The 21,042-nt window shown below is 40.7% G+C and overlaps 1 long non-coding RNA gene across 1 annotated transcript in view; it reads left to right on the top strand.

The window, feature by feature from the left end:
• Positions 1-20,641, top strand: part of LOC308622979 — a 108,780-nt gene extending 88,139 nt beyond the window's left edge. Inside the window, exon 3 of the long non-coding RNA XR_014016716.1 lies at positions 20,520-20,641. This is a non-coding gene — a long non-coding RNA (uncharacterized lncRNA). The remainder of the gene's footprint in view (positions 1-20,519) is intronic.
• The last annotated feature ends 401 nt before the right edge of the window (positions 20,642-21,042 follow it).

Below are 21,042 nucleotides of genomic sequence, written 5' to 3'. Positions count from 1 at the left end.
CAAAAAAAAAGAAAAAAAAAAAAAGAATAGTAGTGTGAACGTGGAGAAATTTCTTCCCTTTCTTATAGGGAAGCATTGGAGAGAAAAGCTCTAGTGCTTTTTTCCCAAATGAATGCCTCAGGGTTTATGTCAATTTGTGCCCTTGCCTTAAGTAAAAGTTGATAAGGTCTGCATTTTCTTTTCTCACCTTCATTCCTTTTTATGTCAGAAGTTAATTATCCAGTCTCTGTAATTATTACCAGCACACAGAGTCTCAGGGCCTGCAAGAGGTTCAGAATTACATATGGGCTTTTATTTAGCAGTTTACACAGTATGGGCTTTGAGTCAACTTGAGAAACACTGAAAGCCATTATCATCTATCTGTAAAATGCTTTGCCCTGTGTTTGCTGCCCTCAGAACAGTGGGTTACAAGAAAGCCACAAAATACTGGTGAAATAATTGGGCATGCAGTTCTGGGCATTTTGTAGACAGCCATTCGCTAGCTGCACATCCATTGTGTGCTTATTGGCTTTTTTCTTTTGAGAAGTCAGGCAAGTTTTTCTTTTGTTCTGGAGAATCACTATCCTATTCCAGCTAATCATTCCCTTCAGAAGATTTCTTTGCCATAATCCAATCTTTCCAGAAGACAATTTGATTTTATTCCAAGTCTATGAGTTCCACATCCTTGTTGGCTGGGTCAGTCATTTCAGAGTGATATAGGGGGGCTTTCTTTCTTTCTTTTCATTGAGTCTAGGGATTGAGGAACTGGATTTCATCCAACAGTTGACTTTCTTCACTGTTCTTTCTCTTCTTTCTATCTCAGCATTTTTCCCCCGCCCCCAGCCCCGTAGGTATTCATACTAGAAGTTATCCAAGCCTTTGGAAATACTGTTTTTTGCCTTTTTTTTTTTTTTTTTTTTCGGTATGCGAGCCTCTCACTGTTGTGGCCTCTCCCGTTGCGGAGCACAGGCTCCGGATGTGCAGGCTCAGCGGCCACGGCTCACGGGCCCAGCTGCTCCGTGGCATGTGGGATCTTCCCAGACTGGGGCACGAACCCATGTCCCCTGCATCGGCAGGTGTACTCTCAACCACTGCGCCACCAGGGAAGCCCTGTTTTTTTGCCTTTTATAGTCTTTGGTAGACTGTTTCTATCTTGTATGTGAACTACTGTTTGGCTATGAAGAAAATTCTTTTAAATTATTTCAGTCTCTTGACAGTGATATAAGATTATATCATCTTTTCACTAGGTAAAAGACAACAGCCCTATGCCTTCTTAGAAAATAAACAGCATCACACACCAATCAACAAGGCATCACGGGAAACCTCCAGTTCATGAGCGAGTGGATAATGAGGGGAGGCCGGAGTTTTGTTGCATTCCCAGACCTCACATACCCAGCTGCACATTTGGCTGCAGATTCTAAGAGTAAACCATACCCTTGTGTTGTTGTATGGATAAAAACACATATAAGTTACAAAGGAAACACATAAGCCTCAGGGATGCTTTGCCCAGAGCATGTGAGCCAATTTTGTGGCCAGACTTAGCATAAACTGAGATTTGCCAGCAGACCCAGAAATCTGCCTTTGGTGTTCCTAAGTTAATACCATTTTCCCTCAAGACAAAAGACATGCCACCCAGAATGGGCCTCGGATGCAGAACTGGTTAGAAATGAGAAAGTCCTTCTTTCTAATGACAGAGATTCCATTGGCACTGCACGCTGATTGCAAGAGCAGTTTTGTGGGGCTCTCAGGCCTCACTAGGGATATATTTGCGAGAGAATGTGACGAGGATGGCAAAGCGGTACCTCATGTCTCCCTGGGCTTCTTGCACAGATGTGCTGATTTAACTCAAGGATATGCTGAAAAGACATTTCTCTGCTTGGAGTACAGCTTACAGAGAGAAGCACTCTTGCAGTCCATAAGAATGGGGAGATGACTCTTTGACCCAAGAGCATTTATTCCCCACTGGAATAAATTATCTCAAGATTTGATAATTATAATTTTTGTGGTCGGGCTGAAAGTAGGCCTCTCTCTTCCCAGGCTGACTGGGTAAAATGGTCTCTTGGTTGATGTGAGCATTACAAGTGTGAATTAGCTGATATGGTTGTTCCACGTGATATTTCAGGAGAGGTGGGCACTGTGGCCTGTGGGATGGCAGATAATTGGCTATGTGTAGGGGTAGATAAGCAGTAATGTACTTTAAACACCCACTTGCCCCGTCCCCTCCCTCTTGCAGAGAATTGTGGGATAATTTGCTCTAAAGTAACTCCTATCATAAAAGAAAACATATTCTATTGGCCTGGGCAGGGCCTATAGTAACATGATGATTTTATATACTACTTTTCCTAAGGAAATTTTGGTTTTATCAAATGAACAACCTGGCAGTACAAAACTCTTCTAATTTTTCTCTTTCCTTAATCTCTCATAAAAAGCATTCAAAGAGCTTGAATGAACAGGTTCCATTTTATGTCAGGTTTTCTGCTTCATTCAAATAGAATCCACTTTCAGTGCCCTTTATTATGAACATACGATGCTGTTATTTCTAGAGCACATTGTTTAGGAATTGACAGGCACATGAAAGATACATGAATCCTTCCACTAGGGGAAGTTTGTTACTTCAGGAAAGGAGCTTTGGTTTTCAAGAATTAGACACACTATTAAAATACCTGTAAATTACAGTGAAATATTACACTTGGCTAGCTACCCTCTCACCAGTCTAGCTTCATTCAGCCAGCTTTTCAGCAACTCAAAACACTTCGCAATTTGGCTACAGTTGTTTGAGAAACTTGCCGGCCCTGAGTGTGACATTATATTCTCCTTATTTACTATTTTGTCTCTGATGCAGAGCCCTTAAATTTAAGGGCCCTAAAGCATCTTTTAGAAACAACGATAAAAACAAAATCAAAATGGAATTCAGTTTATGAAAGCCTTCCAACTCACTCGTACAGGTTGAATCCATGTTTCCACTTATCTTTTCACCAATGTGATGGGTCCCTCTTGTCATTGAACAGAGCTTTACTAAGCACTCAGTGCTAAGCACTGGCATGAATGCAGACCTTTACCAAAATCTGTATTTCCTCCCCTGAGTGTGACCCTCCCACCAAATGATCCTATTGTTTTCCATACTACTGGTTGTGAGAACTTTTTTGAATTTATTTTGTAAGTACTTCCTTTTTCTCCCATCTGTAGGTGACCCTCTTCCTCCATGGTGGGAACATGGGTGCATGGGTGGTACCGGGGGGAGGGCAGTAGGGAAAGAAGCTGTCAGTTCGTTCTGTGTGGGAAATGAACAGTTTAAGCTTCCTTGAGTAGTGTAGCACGGGTTCTCTGTAATTCTCAGTTTCTCCATTTTGGAAACGTCTTTTCTAAAGTGGAACCACACTGGCTTTAATCCATTTCATACATTTAGAGTTTTACTGGAATAAAACGGCAAGTAAGGGTATGTAATTTGGATTCGTGTATAACAGTGCTCAAATCTGGGCTCACCAGTTACAATCTATGTATCTTTGAACAAATTCCATTATCTCTCTGAGCTCAGTTTTTTCATTGTAAAATAAGGCTGATAATCGTAGCAAACCTATTACATTGTTTTGAAGATTAAATTGAATACTAAATGTGTACTGTCTGTTACATAGTAGTTCCCTTTTTTTTTAATATAATAAATCTGCCAGGAGACTAGTATCTCTATTCTAAATTCTGCATTCAGTTCTTGACATCTCAACATCAGATGTTAAATTGGCAAAAGTGAAGGAAATTTAAAAGAAAGGGAGTGGAAGCAATTGATGTCATAAGATTTATTTACACAAGTAATAAGGATAGATGTATTTTTGTATAAACCATGTGGAGAACACACTTCTGCAAAGAATTCAAATGTAAAAGCATTTTAAATTTAATTTTTAAGTTAATTTATCAAAATGCTTATGCTTTTACTCAAGGATTTTGAAGTCTTTACCCACGTTTTCAGTAAGTTTTCAGAATCCCATGAGGAAGGTATTATCTCTAAATTGTGGATGGGAGAAAAAAAGATGCATAGAGATAATGTGATGGGAGCAAAGTCACACAATGGATGAGGAGCAGAGACTAGTGCTGGCTCTGTCCAGGCCTTCACTGTTTCGGTCCAGGAGCCTGAATGTACAAGGTCACCAGTAACTATTCAGGAGTGTAACACATGCCACCTTGGGTCTCCTTCGCAGAATCTGTTCAAATAGGAGGGATTAATCAACCAGTGACCTGCCACTTTCACTGACCTATGTCCAGCATAACCTCCATGCTTGGTGGCTGTAATCCTTCTTTTGTCCCATTCCCTTTATTGTACTCACTTGTACTCTCCAAACCACAACTCTGGTTAAATCCAACTCTCTAATTTCTCCAGGCCAGCACCCATATGACTTAAGAAAAATACGTAATGAGGCTGACTAGTCTCCTTAAATTCTTGACCTTGAGCCTCATCTGGGCCCTGAGTTCCCACCCACAACCATTCCAAACTTTCCCTATTCTGCTCTGCTCAATAGCTAGTTTACTCTTTCCTCCTCCCCAAGCTTCAACACTTTCATTACCTTCATTTTCACGGAGAAAATTCGGGCATTGGAAGAGCATTTCCACAGCTTCTCATGACATTTACTTTCAAAGCCCTCTAGGGTCTGCACCCCCATACTCTGCTGTCCTAGCTGTGACCATGGGTGGGTGTCTTTACCCCTATCTCAGCCCCCGGGTTTCATCTTCTCTCAGCTACTCAAGGACATTCATCCAGAAATTCTCCCCTCCTTCTCTGATGTCATTAGGGTTTTGTTTGTTTGTTTGTTTTACTGGTCTACTGGGTCATTACCATCAGCATTCAAACATGTGGCTGTTTTTATCTTACTAAAAACAAAAAAACAAAACAAACCCAAAACAAGCAAGAAAACAACTCTTCTTTGACTTCATTTCTTCCAGCTCTTGTTGCCCAGTTTCTTTGCAGCAAAACTCTTTGAAGCAGAGTGGTGTAAACTCAGTTTCCAATTTCTCTCCTCCCATCTCTTTTCAATTTGGCTTTTATCCCCCTACTGTCCTCAAACTACTCTTGTCTGGGTCACTGATGTCTTCCTTATCGCGAAATATAGTGGCCATTTCTCAGTGCCCATCTTAGTTCTGCAGCAATGGGCACACTGCTCTGTCTTCTCTTTAATAGACTTTCTTCCACTGGCTTCTAGGATACCATGCCCTCTGTTTTCTTTCTACACCATTGGCTCCTCCTGCTCAGGTGCCTTTGCACGTTCCTTCTCATCTCCCAGACCTCTTAACATTGGCGCGCCCAGGGCAGAGTCCTTGGATGCTCTGTCTGTGATCTCATACAATCTTGTGGCTTCAATGAACAAACAAATAAAAAATAACTCCCAAATTTACATCATCCCATCAGATCTCTCTTACTGCCTCCAATGTGATATTTTTTATTATTTTCTGCTTAGATGTCTAATAGGTATTTCAAATTTAATGTCTCTAAAACTGAGCTTCTGAATCCATCTTTGGATGACAGCAAATCCATCTTTCCAACTGCTCAGGCCCAGACCAGAGAAGTCATCTTTCACTCTTCTTTCTCTCATACCCCACATCCAGTTTATCAGAAAATATTGTTAGTTCTTTCTGCAGTGTATCTCCAGATATGCCAGAATTTGGCCCCTTCTCACCACGTTGACTACTCCCACTGGTCCAGGGCTCTGTCACCTCCCCTCTTACTTGATAGCCTTGTCACATGGGCCTCCTGCTTCTGCCCATATCCCTCTGCCCACCCCCCACTGCTTTACTGTTTACTCAAAATATAGCATCCAGAGTGAGCCTTTTTAATGTGTTAGTCATATTATGTCACTTTTCTACTTAAAATCTAGCAGTAGATGCCACTTGGGATAAAACCCAGTCCTTACACTGTTGTAAAAAGCCTTCCATAGTCAGACCCCATGCCCCTCTCCATCCTATTACTGTACGGCATGTCCACTCCACCCGGGCAGCACAGCCCTCCTTGCTTCTTCAAATTTGTCAAGCATGCTTCTGCCCTAGGACTTTTGTACGTCTCTTAGGAACCTCTTCCCCAGATGTGCACATGGCTAACCACTAGGACTTTTGCACACCTCTCAGGAACCTTCTTCCCCAGATGTGTACATGGCTAACCACTTAACTTCATTTAATCCTTTGCTCAAATATCAGCTTCTGCATGGAGTCTAACCTGACTGTCCGATTTAAAATTGCAACGCATACCATCTGCACATTCCTGAGTCCCTTTGCAATACTGGATATTTTTCTATAGTCCTAGTCACCTCCTGATATCTGTTGTATGATTTGCTTATTTATTATCTCTATTGTTTCTTGTCTTTATCCTGCCAGAATTCAAGCTCCCCAAGGGCTAGAATCTCCTGCTTTTTTCACTGATATATCCCGAGTAAGTTGTATCAGGCAAAAAGTGGATGCTCGAAACACATTTGCTGAATGAATAAATGATTTTAGGAACCCTGCTGTCCTAGGCATGCAGTTATAGACAGGGTTGGCATTGTAATATTTTGAGGTTCGTGGTTTTCTATTCCTGGGCTGACTTTATTCTTTGTTGGAAAGAGTCAGGATATTCTGTGGGGCACTATTGTGGAACCCTGACCCAGTATGGATTTCACTTGGAGGACTCCAAAATTCTTTTTTCCTAAGATTTTACAAAAGTATTCCACATGTTTAGCACATTATCTGGTACATTAGCAAATGAAGGAAAAAAGCTCCAGACTTTGTCTAGACTTCGCATTCTTGTAAAATAATATGAGTTCTAGAACATACTTCCTGGAGAGCAGGGAACCAGCTGGGTCTCCTTTGTGGCCAGCTCCTTCGACCTCGTGGCCACTTGGCATATACTGCAGCATTGGAAATCTATTGGACTATGCAATGATTGTTAAATAGTTCATGCTGAGGTGGAAACAGCGCAAGCTTGAAGTCAGACAGATGTAGGATCAGGTCAGATCCTAGACTTAACGCTCCAAACCTCTTTTTCTTTACTATAAAGTCATAGCAAGGTTCAAATGAGATGGTGTAATGTTGCCAGCTCAGGGCAGGCATGGAGCAGGACCACTAAGGGTGTATTTTCTTTCCCTGGAAAAGAACTCTCTGCATTAACTACTGTTATATTATTTTCTGGGCATCACAAAGGAATTTACCTTGCCTCAATATATGAACATACACCAAAGAGATTAATTTATGAACTGGAAGAAACAGAGCAAAGGACTTCTTGCTTCTCTTTTATTAACTCTGAAATGCCTCAGATTTACAATAGAAATTACAAGACTACAGCAGTTTTCCAGGGAATATCAAAGAAGAAACTGCAAATCATCAATTCTGGAGATAAAAGAAAGAACTCAGTAGCCATTTAAATTTCCACTAAGAATATGTGATTGTGAACATTTATTGAGAACCTACTGTGAGCAGTATTAAGTGTCTTGTAGAACCGAACATAGAAGAGATGTTAATGTGCTTTAACAGCACTGGGTGAAATATTTCTATCAAGACTACTGAAGTGCTTCTAAGGGACTTTTTCAGAGATTGTTAGGCACACTTTAGAGGATGCTGTTAGGAAGCTTTTAGGGGAGTTGTGCAAATGCATAGTCAGCTTAAAGCTGTTAAACACATTAATTAAAGCCAATTATTCTCGTGTGGTGGCCATAGTTTCAATTGAAAATGACTCCACCGCATCTGTCTCCTTCAGGCACAACTTTAGTCTTCATTTGAGAGAGTGTGTAGGAGATCAAGGATTTAAAAAAAAATCCTTAGGAATGGTAAGAAATTCAATTCCTGTGTAGTCCTCTAAAAATCACCTACCCATTTAGTGCTAAAATTAATTCACCTGTGAAATAGAAATAGTAACAGTGCAAACAAGAATTATTTTTCTGGAACTTCTAATCGAAGTTCTCCAAAATTGAAGTGGGCTGAAAATGGCTATGGAAATTATAACGCAATGTAATGACTGAGGAAGCTCAGTTTCATTAGAAGGCTAAGTATAGATTGAACCAGTGCTTGTTCCTGTTTCCCTGAAGTTGTTGCTGCTTACACCAGGAAGATAAGACTTTGGTAGCCAGTGCGAGTAATACCAGCTTTGAATTGAATTTGTCTAGTCTTCCATACTGAGTTATTTACAGCCATTCAGAAAAATATACAAATGTCATACTTCTAATGATGCAAAACCAGTTTGGACTATTGGAACAATTTTAATTTATTTTCAAATAATTGCAACTAAACAACTGCTGCTTTCTAAGTATTAACTAGGTTGACATAAGCGATGACTTTAAGACACACTTTATTTTTTAAATTAAAAATATTTTTTAACATCTTTATTGCTTTACAATGGTGTGTTAGTTTCTCCTGTATAACAAAGTGAATCAGCTATACATACACATATATCCCCATATCCCCTCCCTCTTGTGTCTCCCTCTCACCCTCCCTATCCCACCCATCTAGGTGGTCACAGAGCACTGAGCTGATCTCCCTGTGCTGTGTGGCTGCTTCCCACTAGCTATAAGATACATTTTAAATGTGCGTCAATAACTAAGTTACATATATAATTTGGTATGTCCTCATCAACAGCTAGGTGAAAAACCAGAACACAAAATTGAAAATAAAACATGATCTTAATTATGCAAAGATATTTATATACTTCACATTTTCTTATGTATGTATGCAATAGAAAAATATTGGAAGTAGACATGGCAAATGTTAGCAGTGGTCATCTTTAGGTGATGAGATTACTGGTGTTCTTCTGTTTTCTTCTTTGTATTTTCAGTGCTTTCTGGGTTCCAGTGAAAATCTATGAGTCTGATAGTAGTAGAAAAAAGCCATTAAAATTGTCCTTAGATGTACTTTGCACAGGGCCAGGGGCATAGAACAGTAAATGCTGAGTGAATGAATGGGTCGATCAGGAAAGCTGATGAGCTTTACCAATTCTCTGGCAGCTTTGTCCATCTTTCTTGTAGGATGAGAGTAAAATGTCACATCATGAAGGTTTTGTTACAAAATAAATGATGACGTGTTATAAATCACTACCATAAATAATAAGCATGGACTAATCAAGTCCGTTTTGTGATGAGACGGCCCTAATTGCTTTTTTTTTTTTTTTCCATACTCTGGCCTCTCACTGCTGTGGTCTCTCCCGTTGCGGAGCACAGGCTCCAGACGCACACGGTCAGCGGCCATGGCTCACGGGCCCAGCCGCTTCACGGCATGTGGGATCCTCCCGGACCAGGGCACGAACCCGTGTCCCCTGCATCGGCAGGCAGACTCTCAACCACTGCGCCACCCGGGAAGCCCCCTAATTGCTTTTAATTTCATGCTTTCCCTTACCGTACTTGCTAATTCTTAAATTTGTAATATCCAGTGTTCTCTCAGTCACTAGCATAAATTGGCGATGTTCTACTGTAGGCAAATCAGTTGGCTGAAAAAGTCAGTTATGTGGAAGATACTGTAAATAACCTTTTTCAACTCAACTAAACAATTTTGGCGTGATACCCCAGGCTTTAAGGAACAAGTAATTCACTACAGCAGTTCAAAACCTCTGGGTTCAATCCAGAAAACCTTATACAGACAAAATTCTCACTTTCGTCAGCACTAATCTTATACTCCCAAGAGTATCAGGATAAGGCCAGAGATGAAATCCTATGTGGACAAAAGAAGAGGATGTGAGCTAACATTTACTGAATGCTGCATGCACTATCATTATTCTTAGTTTCCAAAGTAAAAATGGTGCTGGATATACACACTACTATATATAAAATAGATAACCAACAAGGACCTACTGTATAGCACAGGGAACTATACTCAATATTTTGTAATAACCTATAAGGGAAAAGAATCTGAAAAGGTATATATGTGTGTGTGTGTTTGTGTGTGTGTGTGTGTGTATATGTGTATCAGTAGTTTTTAATGGGCAATAGTCCCCTCTGTGGGATATTTGACAATGTCTGGAGGCATTTTTGGTTGTCACGTGTGTGTGGGTTGCTACTGGCATCTAGTGGGTAAAGGCCAGGGATACTGCTAAACATCCTATAATGCACAGTACAGTTCCTCACAACAAGAATTATCTGGCCCCAAATGTCAATCATGCTGAGAGTGAGAAACCCTGATGTGGATCAGTGGTTCTCAGAATGTGGTCCCCAGACCAGCAGTATCAGCATCAGCTGGGAACTTGTCAGACACGTACACTCTCAAAGCCTCACCTTGGGCCTCCTATTCAGAGTGGGCCCAGCAGCTGTACTTTAACAAACACTCTGGGGGATTCTGATACATGCTAATGTTCAAGGGCCACTGAAATGTATATTTCCATCTTCTTCTTTTTCAGCCACTTTAAAAAATGTGCTTTAAAAAATTCTTGCTTTCTGTTCAACCTTTGTCTTTGACCAGTAGCTTAAGTCTGAAATCAAGACCCTTCACAGACTCCAATTTCTTCCACCCTCAAGAACCTTCTTGTCTGGTGGTCCCTCTCTAGTTCTCCGTCCCAAAGAAACCCCCTTCCCAGGAACAAGCTTCTCTTCTCTTGGATTGTTCTAAAATACAACAGCCAGTCCTGTGCTTTGGTCTCCCACAACTGGTCCACCACACAGCTTGTCTAAAGCTAGAGCTTTGCCCTCCAGTGAGTCAGTGCTAGTAAGTGGAGGTTTCACGCAGTTGCTCAACATGTGGCATCAAAGGGCTTTTGAGGTTAGCACTCTGGGTCTTCTTTAGTTTTGAACCTGTTACACCCGCTTTTTCAGGAGTTTGGGGCGGTATCCCTGTTCTCAGTCTCTCTCCTCACACCCGCCAAATCATTTACCCTTGGGGTTTCACTCAAAACTAAAATCTACCCTGTAAAATGACTCACAGTGCACATCTCAGATGATGGGGAGTTAACATGGGCTTCTTCATGTATGAGCAAGTACACCACCCTTTCTTCCTGCCTGTAGTACAAGAAATGGAACTTCCAAAATTGTGAGACCAGGAGCTGAATTTTATAACTTACACCTTTTGGTAACTTGAGAAGGACCTTTAGTCCTTAAGAAATACTAGTTAGGAAGGCATTTGATTTGCCAATCTGTCCTTTCTCCATCATGCATTTAAACTCTTATTTCAGTGAAGGAAAAAACCAGCTTTTGTATGAGCTTTTATGATGGAGTGGAGAAATGCAAATCTTATAATTAAGAACTCAGTCTTCATTATTAGCCTGCAAATCATACAATAAAATAAATCTGGCAGACATGGCCAGATGTTCTTACTCGATTAATTTGGAAATATATTCATCTGTTGTGGGCTGCTATTGAAGCTGACAGTTTTGCTTTTCTTCATCTCTATTAAGGTTTCTGGCAAGTGGTGCTGCCAAAGGCGGTGAGAACCTGAACAGGGCAATTGTTGCAAATGTGGAGGAGGGGTGGACCATGTCACCACCTGGAGTTTTCTTCCTGAATCACCCCCTTCATTTCCATGAATGGTGGAGACTTCTACTGATCATAAGGCTTTTCGACCAGGTGATGGCCACAGAGCCACAATGAAGGAAGCATTAACATACATCCCACGTTGAAGATAAACTTGTGTTCCGACCTGCCACCTTGTCTCTTCACATCTCATTCAGTGTCATTCTTCCAGAATGGAGCGGCAGTCATTCTCTTCATGGCCCTAGACTCCTTTCTTTTTCTTGGTGTAAAAAAAGGAAGGGTTGGGATCCGAATTTATTCTGTCAGCTTTTATCTAGTTTATTGACAGAAATTTGGATGGCCTCTCTCTCTCTCTCTCTTTTTAGTAGGCAGGTTTTTTTCCCCTTAAAAATAGCCCCAGTGTGGCTTCTTATGCTTTGAGGTAGCAGAACCTGTTTCTGCTCTTTAAAAAGTACTGAGGTTGCCGGGTTTCTTAAAGATGATCAATAAAATACATGCAGACAGATTCCTTCAGAACAGTGGTCACCCATCGGAACAGACAATTTAGGGATGACATTAATCTAGCAGCCTTGTTTTGTGTGTGTGTTTGCAAGGAGAAAGCAGTTTTTAATTCCCTAAATCTGTGTTTTGGGGGGAGGGGTTAGGTGGGTGGTGATAGTCCTTGTTGAGGGGGGTGTGTGTGTCCCTGACTGCAGTAGACAGTCTGGGGAATGGCATGGACTGAAGGAAGGAATAGGTGTTTCAGAGTAAGAAACAGTGGGTTGCTGGGGTGAAATCCTTCAGGCATTTATCAAACGCTTTCTAGGTCAGGCTTCCCTTTTTGGAACCCCTGCCTTAAACACTTTATTGTCCTCAGTCATCAGTCATTTCTCAATGCCACTGCTAATTACTTTCCAAACAGACCCTTTCCAGAAGAGCTGCCTATCTGTACTCTGCCACTATCATGCTTATCAGAGAATTCAAGTTTCTGTTTCATGAGCACCAGTAAATATAAGATACATTAATATAACAGCATAAAATTTAGTTTCCACTCCTAAAACCTCTAGAAAGAAATAGAAGGGATATGGGGCACATCTCTTGTTCTGTTAATATGATTTTACACCATGCCTGTCACATTGCTGGGATGCAATAGTTTGTATCTTGAATGAATGAGTATGCAAGCAAAGATGAATTTGGACTCCATTAGAAAAGCTAATATGGTTACCAAGAACCAATAGAAACAAAAGGTGCTCTTACTGGTCACTTAAACCATTCCTTTCTCTTGAAATGAAATTGTACATAATTTACTTCAGGTACAATATGAAAGAGAATTTTACAGTTACCTTGTTCAACTGAGTTATCCATCCCAAACAGGACAACTTTGCCCAAACTAATGTAGTGACGCTGTTCCCCAACAATAGACTCGAGCTTGTTCTACTTCTAGACTGTTGCTTAAGGATACAGAGGGGCAGTTACCCAGGTTAGATGAGAATACTGATGGTAGGCAGATTTCAACTCAGTATCTTGGGGGGAAAATAGGAGAGTAAGAGCCACATCTGACAGCCAAGAGAGCTGATGTAGATGGGGATAAATGTTACCCGACCTTCTAAATTCTGCCTTGCTCCCTTCATATCTCTCTTCTGGAGAGTTTCTCTCCCCTTTGATGGGTCCCTTCATCATTGTTTTCAAAGCTAAACACCTTCCATTCTTTTCTAGTAGTTGGTAGATGTTTAGATTGTCTAACTTTCTAAACTGACTGACCTATTCCCTTATTATCTGGATACCTCGAAGAGCTTGATAAATAGATGGCTTGGCAAAATACGAGATTTGGGGTTTTTAAAAGGTCCCTGCCAGGTCAATTTATCAGGTCAATTTCAACTGCTTATCTTGCTGACCATCATGCTTATTGCCATCGCAGAGGGAGAGGTGCAGCGCGTACTGCTTAAATTCACACTCAGTTTGCTTGAGTTTGGATCCTCCTTCCATCACTTTCTAGCTGTGTGACCTTAGGCAGGTTACTTAACTCTTCTGTGCATCAGTTTCTCCATTTGTAAAATGGGGTTAATAGTACTATATTTAAAATGGATAACCAACAAGGACTTACTGTATAGCACAGGGAACTCTGCTCAATGTTATGTGGCAGCCTGTATAGGAGGGGAGTTTGGGGGAGAATGGATACATGTATATGTATGGCTGAGTCCCTTTGCTGTGCACCTGAAACTAGGACAATATTGTTAATCAGCTATACTCCAATGTAAAATAAAAAGTTAAAAAAAATAGCTCAATATCAAAAAAACAAACAACCCAATCCAAAAATGGACAGAAGACCTAAATAGACATTTCTCCAAAGAAGATATACAGATTGCCAACAAACACATGAAAGGATGCTCAACATCATTAATCATTAGAGAAATGCAAATCAAAACTACAATGAGATATCATCTCACACCGGTCAGAATGACCATCATCAAAAAATCTACAAAAAAAAATCTCTTGCACTGTTGGTGGGACTGTAAGTTGATACAGCCACTATGGAGAACAGTATGGAGGTTCCTTAAAAAACTAAAAATAGAACTACCATACGACCCAGCAATCCCACTACTGGGCATATACCCTGAGAAAACCATAATTCAAAAAGAGACATGTACCAAAATGTTCATTGCAGCTCTATTTACAATAGCCAGGACATGGAAGCAGCCGAAGTGTCCATCAACAGATGAATGGATAAAGAAGATGTGGCACATATATACAATGGAATATTACTCAGCCATAAAAAGAAATGAAACTGAGTTATTTGTAGTGAGGTGGATGGACCTAGAGTCTGTCATACAGAGTGAAGTAAGTCAGAAAGAGAAAGACAAATACCGTATGCTAACACATATATATGGAATCTAAGAAAAAAAATGGTCATGAGGAACCTAGGGGCAAGATGGGAATAAAGACACAGACCTACTAGAGAATGGACTTGAGGATATGGGGAGGGGGAAGGGTAAGCTGTGACAAAGTGAGAGAGTGGCACGGACATATATACACTACCAAACGTAAAATAGATAGCTAGTGGGAAGCAGCCGCATAGCACAGGGAGATCAGCTCGGTGCTTTGTGACCACCTAGAGGAGTGGGATAGGGAGGGTGGGAGGAAGGGAGACGCAAGAGGGAGGAGATATGGGAACATATGTATATGTATAACTGATTCACTTTGTTATAAAGCAGAAACTAACACACCATTGTAAAGCAATTATACTCCAATAAAGATGTTAAAAAATAATAATAATAATTGGGGACTTCCCTGGTGGTGCAGTGATTGAGAATCTGCCCACTAATGCAGGGGACATGGGTTCGATCCCTGTCCCGGGAGGATCCCACACACAACAAAGCAACTGAGCCCGTGTGCCACAACTACTGAGCCTTGCTCTAGAGCCTGGAAGCCACAACTACTGAGCCCACATGCCACAACTACTGAAGCCTGTGTGCCTAGAGCCCGTGCTCTGCAACAAGAGAAGCCACCACACCACAACAAAGAGTAGCCCCCGCTCGCTGCAACTAGAGAAAGCCCGTGGCCCGTGTGCAGCAACGAAGAACCAACGCAGCCAAAAATAAATAAATAAATAATAAATTAATTTAAAAAAATAGTACCAGTATCAGCATATAATTGTACTAAATGGGTCGATATGTGTAACACTCTTAGAACAGTCCCTGGCATATAGTAAGCACTTGGAAAATGTTTTTATTGTCCTTGTGTCTGTCTCCCTGTAGCAATGATGGTTCCCAAACAGAGAAAGACGTGGCTTCTTGTGGCAGCCATGGCTACCTCTCCATAGCATTATAGATTCTAACAGGGAAGGAGAGAAGCAGGGCTTAAAGACACTTCCCTGGAGGGAACTGTGAGGGAAGGAAACTTTAGTTGACATAGTTTGCTTCTTTCTTTTCCCATTTTTATATTGATGGCTAGCATATTTCTAGGGAAATAACACATTTTTTATTAGTACAATTTGGGTACCTTTATTCTACCTAATCCATTTTTAGGAATGGGTGACAGTAAGATAATACCTAACAGGTGGAGATTTATTTTTCTCATGACACGAGAAGTCTAGAGTATTGATTCATTGCTCAGTGGCTGAGGGTTTTTATGGTTTGACTAATTCTTGTGGCCTTGTCTTCATATTTGTTACTTTACTGTCTGTCCCCTCCCACCTGAGAAAACCAAAGCTTTCCCAGAACTACCTCCATCCCCACCCTACCTAATATCCAGGAACTTTCTACTAAGGTCTCATTGGCTAGAAACAGAGCACCCCACAATCTCTAACTGCAAAGGAGGCTGGGAGAGTGGGGACAGGGTTGTCAGAATAGGTCTAAACAGATCATGATTCACTGCTTGGAATCAGACACTGACTCTGTGCATCCTCAGAAATCTGTTTGCAAAGAAAGCGGGGGGCGAAGATGGGCAGTGGCCGGGCCGTTAGCAATGTCTTCTAAATCAGCATCCATTTTACTGTTCTTGCCTGTCTCAGTGGTAAGCACTTTTATTTGAAATATCTTAATTATTGATCAAGACAAATTTATAAGTAGGTATCTCATCTTGTAGTTGAGAAAAATGAGGAAGCTAGTAGGTGATGGGGACATGATTCCAACTCAGGCCCTCTGATGTCATGCTGGTGCTCTCACCCACTTTTCCATAGTGATTATATTAGAGCTAGAGACAAAGTGATGACCTGGCACCTCCTGAGAAAATGAAACATGATTTGGCAGACTTATTACTAGAGAGAAGACTCCGGAGTTTTCTACATGCGAGTCCTGAGCTGAGAGTTTCTTGTCACAGCAAGTGACCCAGAATTTCCACGAAGCACCGCCTCTCTTCTGAGCCCCGAGACACTTTCATCTCTGTACCCATTTCAGGAATTCTATCTTGATCTTTTGTATCCTTCTGCCTGGGATCTCCTTTTTCTGTCAATTTGTGGGCAAGTCCCAGGAAAGTGTAACTCCTATAGTGTGGGTGACCCTGGCCATTTCTTGACTTGTGTCAATTACCCTTCTGTAATGAAATCTTTTCAAGAAACACACACAATAAGTGTGCCTCCTTTCAGTGTTGGGAGGAGTTCACAGTTCCCCCAGGATGCTGTTGCATATTTTCCACTCGGATGACGCTTACACTTGGTTTGAGGCCCATCAGCTCTGGCCTGTGTGTCTAGCTGTACAACGGCAGAGGGTGTTGGTACTGTGCCCACGTGTAAAGGGAGTTTAGCAGGACTCTCACAGAGGAAATCTAGAAGGCTCTTGTTTAGACTAGAGAAATGCTAGGGCATTCATTTTTTCACCTCTGCCTTTTGGCTCTGGTGGACCTGGGCACACTGCAGTTAGCACAGTAAAATGTGATGCTCCCACATCTGTCCGTTGGTATTGGGGAAGAAGACACTCTTCCCCTTTAATCCCCCCAATATCAACACATACTCTTAGCACTGGTCCTTCTCCTTTCCAACCTCCAACACAGAAATGAAAAGACATTCCATGTATCGGACACATTATTGGCATTTCAGTGTGTTATCTGGTCTCCTCATAACCTTTCAGAATCTGAGACAGGTTTGGAGACCTTAGCACCACCCTCTAGAGCAGAGGTCAGCAAACTTTTTCTATAAAGGGCCAGATAGTCAATATTTTAGACTTAGCTGGTCATACGACTTGTCAAAAATACTCAACGCCATCTATAATATGTAAGTAAATGAGTATGGCTATGTTCCAATAAAACTTTGTGGACTCTGAAATTTGAATGCCACATAATTTTCACATCCTAGAATCTTCTTCTTTTATTTTTTACAACTATTTAAAAGTGAAAAAAACCTTATCTCATGGATTGTCAAAAATAATTTGGACTATGGGCTGTAGTTTGTTGAGCCCTGCTTTAAAGCACCTCTGTTTAATAGAATATTCTGTGATGATGGAAATGCTGTATAATATCAAACACTTGAAATGTGGCTAATGCAACTGAGGAGCTGAATTTTTAATTCTAATTCATTGAAATTGAAATCTGATTTTAAAGACCCACCTGTGACTAGTAGCAATTGTATTGGACAGATCTAGAGCTCTGTTGTTTATCGGAACAAGATTCAAAATTTCCAGTTTTTGTGTCTTTTAGATTAGAATTTTAACTTCCTGGAAGAAAATGTCTGACTGGCCCAGTTAGGGCAAAATCACATGATGTAATAGACACTTGGCTTCTAGGAGTTCCCCTGTTGGTTGGGGTCAAGAGAGGGGTGGTTCCTGCAGAAGAGAGCCTGAATATACAACACAACAGGGGTTTGCTACAATTTCCTGAAGTCTTGCATTTCAAAAAGAGGTCTCTAATGGAAAGGAAAGGAATGACTTCAGAATAACACACTGTTGGTAGAATCAGCACGGGAGAGAGATTTTGTGGCCGTACCTCATTTCAGCACCCCTTAATTCATACTGCAATGTTGACTTGTGTAACCCCAGGCCTGTTAGAAAATATAACTTGTCATTTTAAAAGATGCTATTTGTGTAGTCGGTCAACAAGCATTATCAAGCATCTGCTATGTTTTAGGCACAGTGCTAGGTGCCTTCACAAACTATTTCAGATTTATTCTTCATCTCATGAACGTTCTCATACAAAATGCTGTTTTACGAAGAATTAAAATGAAATTAAATGACCTTATCATGAAAATAGTATGGATTATTATTCTGTTACAGAGGGCATTTCAAAACTATATTATGGGGCTTCCCTGGTGGCGCAGTGGTTGAGAATCTGCCTGCCGATGCAGGGGACACGGGTTCGAGTCCTGGTCTGGGAAGATCCCACATGCCGTGGAGCAACTGGGCCTGTGAGCCACAGCTACTGAGCCTGTGCGTCTGGAGCCTGTGCTCCGCAACAAGAGAGGCCACGATAGTGAGAGGCCCGCGCACCACGATGAAGAGTGGCCCCCGCTTGCCGCAACTAGAGAAAGCCCTCGCACAGAAATGAAGACCCAACACAGCAAAAATAAATAAATAAATAAATTAAAAAAAACAAAACAAAACTATATTATGAAAAAGTTAAGACTCGAGCCTTACGTCAACGTCTGAAACTCTGAAAAAGTTTATTAACATTCAGAGCTTTGTTTTTATAAATTAATGGCATGTTTACCAACTTAAGCTGCTAGTCATTCTTACCTGCTATTGGGAACCCCTTACCATCTCTGGAACGTCATTATTTGTGTATGATGGGTGTCTGGAGATGGGGATACTAATTCTGAATGAGAAATTGGGTAAGGCACCACTGACATTTTATTTAAGACTTAAGTGGTAGGACGGTGCAAGTTAGGAAGGTTTTGGAGTAGAGATTTCTAGGAACAGCAATTGTAGAAGCTCTAAAGCAAGAATGAGCTTTCTTTGTTAAAGGAAAGGAAGGTGGCCAGAGGGGCTTGGAGTATAATGTAGCAGGAGGACACTGAAATGTGAATTCTGAGGACGGGCAATGGTCAGATCATGACACAAGGCATGTTAAGCACAGACCCAGGAAGGGATCTCACATTAGCATACAGTAGACGTAAGTGACATCACTGACTTTGAAGACTCAGGACTGTTAGTTTATGGCTGAGTTGAAGGTGAGGGATCAGCCTTCATGAATGGACATGCATCCAATTGAAATAGAAAATAGGTTTATAGAATCATGTCCCCAGTTTCCTTTAAGGTATCACAGACCAAGTAGTTCAGAATGAAATGTCTCATACGGAACGCAGCAGAGGGATCTGGTTGTCCAGAAACCTCTGACTATGTGTGAATTGGAATGCTGGTAAATTGAAGGACTCAGATGACCAAGAGATACGAGCATATCAAATCACAGAAGCTGTAGAGCTAGGATATCTGACACAATTTGCTCTGAACAGAAATCAACAAAAATGCTAAAGAACTAGAAAGTAAAACAACAACAAACAAATCAAAACAAATGAACAAATCTATTAACTCTCTAGAGCCCCAAAGAAGCTGAATATGCCACTTAGTCTGTAGTCTGATTGCTGGAGCCTGGCACAGCAAACCAAAGGTTTGAATCAGAATTTGTAGAGGTGCCATAACAACAGTGTTTTAAATTTCTATGAATGAAAGAAAAAAAATAGGATTCCATGATAGAATTCACTTATTTCATTATTAATGTTTGGAAATATACCTATGAACAAGGAATTTACAAGGTAATGTTTTCCATGGAGGACATTGAAACCATTTTGAACACATTGATTTGTGGTGGTAAAGTGGGGATGACAATTATTACTGAAAAGGCAGGCATACGTGACTATGGAGACAGAATGTGACTCTAAAGAACCTGTTCAAATCTGTCAACCCTGTCGTACAGGACACTGGTTTGAGGTCTCTGCCCAGTTTTTGAACACTGGCACAAAGGTGGTGTGATGTCACCATCAAATGTAACTTACTCAGTTCATTATGGGTAGCAAAGTTATTAGAAATCACACTTTAGAGAATACAGACTTGGTGTTACAAAAGATGTTTTTTTAATTTATGAAGATGCAAAATTTTTATTGCTAATAATAACAGTGGCTTAATAGTATATAATACAGAAAAGTACTGTCATCCCCAGAAAATTTTATCAAGATTTTAAGGCCTTTTTATGGTGATTTGAGGAAAGGTAAGGCAACAATGCATATTTTCCAAGAACTTTAAATATAAAGCTTAAGAATTCCCAAGTTTTAAGTTGTTAATGAGGTCAGTTAGATATTTTGTGTATCTGATTCATCCCAACCATTCTACTTTACTTTTAATCATTGAAGAAGCTTCTTGATGACATGAGATGAGCATAAAAGTGGTAAAGGAAGGGGTTGCAAAGGCAGTGAATGTGGACTTGTAATGCGGGTGTGGGGAGACGTGATCCATTTTCCAGACTCCACTGTATCTTTCTATTTCAAAGATATAATTGGAAATTAAAAAATAAGCCACTATACTTAACTCAAGCACAAATGATAACTGGCCCAGGGATAAGATGTGATTTTATTGTATAAATATTAACTATCATTCTCTTTCTAGCGAGGCTATTTCACTGTACCTGCTTAGCTGTATAATTTCTTGTAAGTTTCAAAATAAAACAAAAAATAAAACAAAAAACCCCCCAAAAACCCACTTCAGTTCTGCTTCTTCTAATTAAATTATATCTTATATTACATCTTTGCAGCTGAGTAGTCACCAGCCAGTGCCTTCGGCCCTAGACGGTGTAGCTTAAGCGGACTATTTCTCCTGGCATTGCTATATTGATCAGCCTTGCTGCCTCCCATCAGATACACTTGGCCTTTTCTGGTAAGCCCAGTTCTCATATATCTCTGAGTCCCAAAGGCAAGCCAGGGATGAAAAGTCATTTTTCTGCAGTACGACAGAATGAAGCCCTACACAGAAATACCTACTCTAACTTCTTTTAAAAAGTGCTTACTTGACTATAAAATAACTCAATTTTAGAAAATGCTCTTTTCCTATTCACACAATCTTAGGCGCTTTCTTTTAGCACCATGCACATAATAGTAGAAGTAAAGTATGAACGGTGAAAATACCACCCGAGAAATGAATTATGGTTAAAATAATTGTTGAAGGAGAGCGAAGGTGATTTGAAGCCCACGCAGTTCTAACCCTCTGCTTCCTGCTAAAGGAGGATTCTGCCAGGAACACCATATGATATAATCAGGGAGGAGGGAGGCTTTCCAAAG

The sequence above is a fragment of the Mesoplodon bidens genome (assembly GCF_964165515.1).
Source record: "Mesoplodon bidens genome assembly, chromosome: 9".
NCBI lineage: Eukaryota > Metazoa > Chordata > Mammalia > Artiodactyla > Ziphiidae > Mesoplodon > Mesoplodon bidens.
This window is presented reverse-complemented; position numbering and strand designations above follow the sequence as displayed.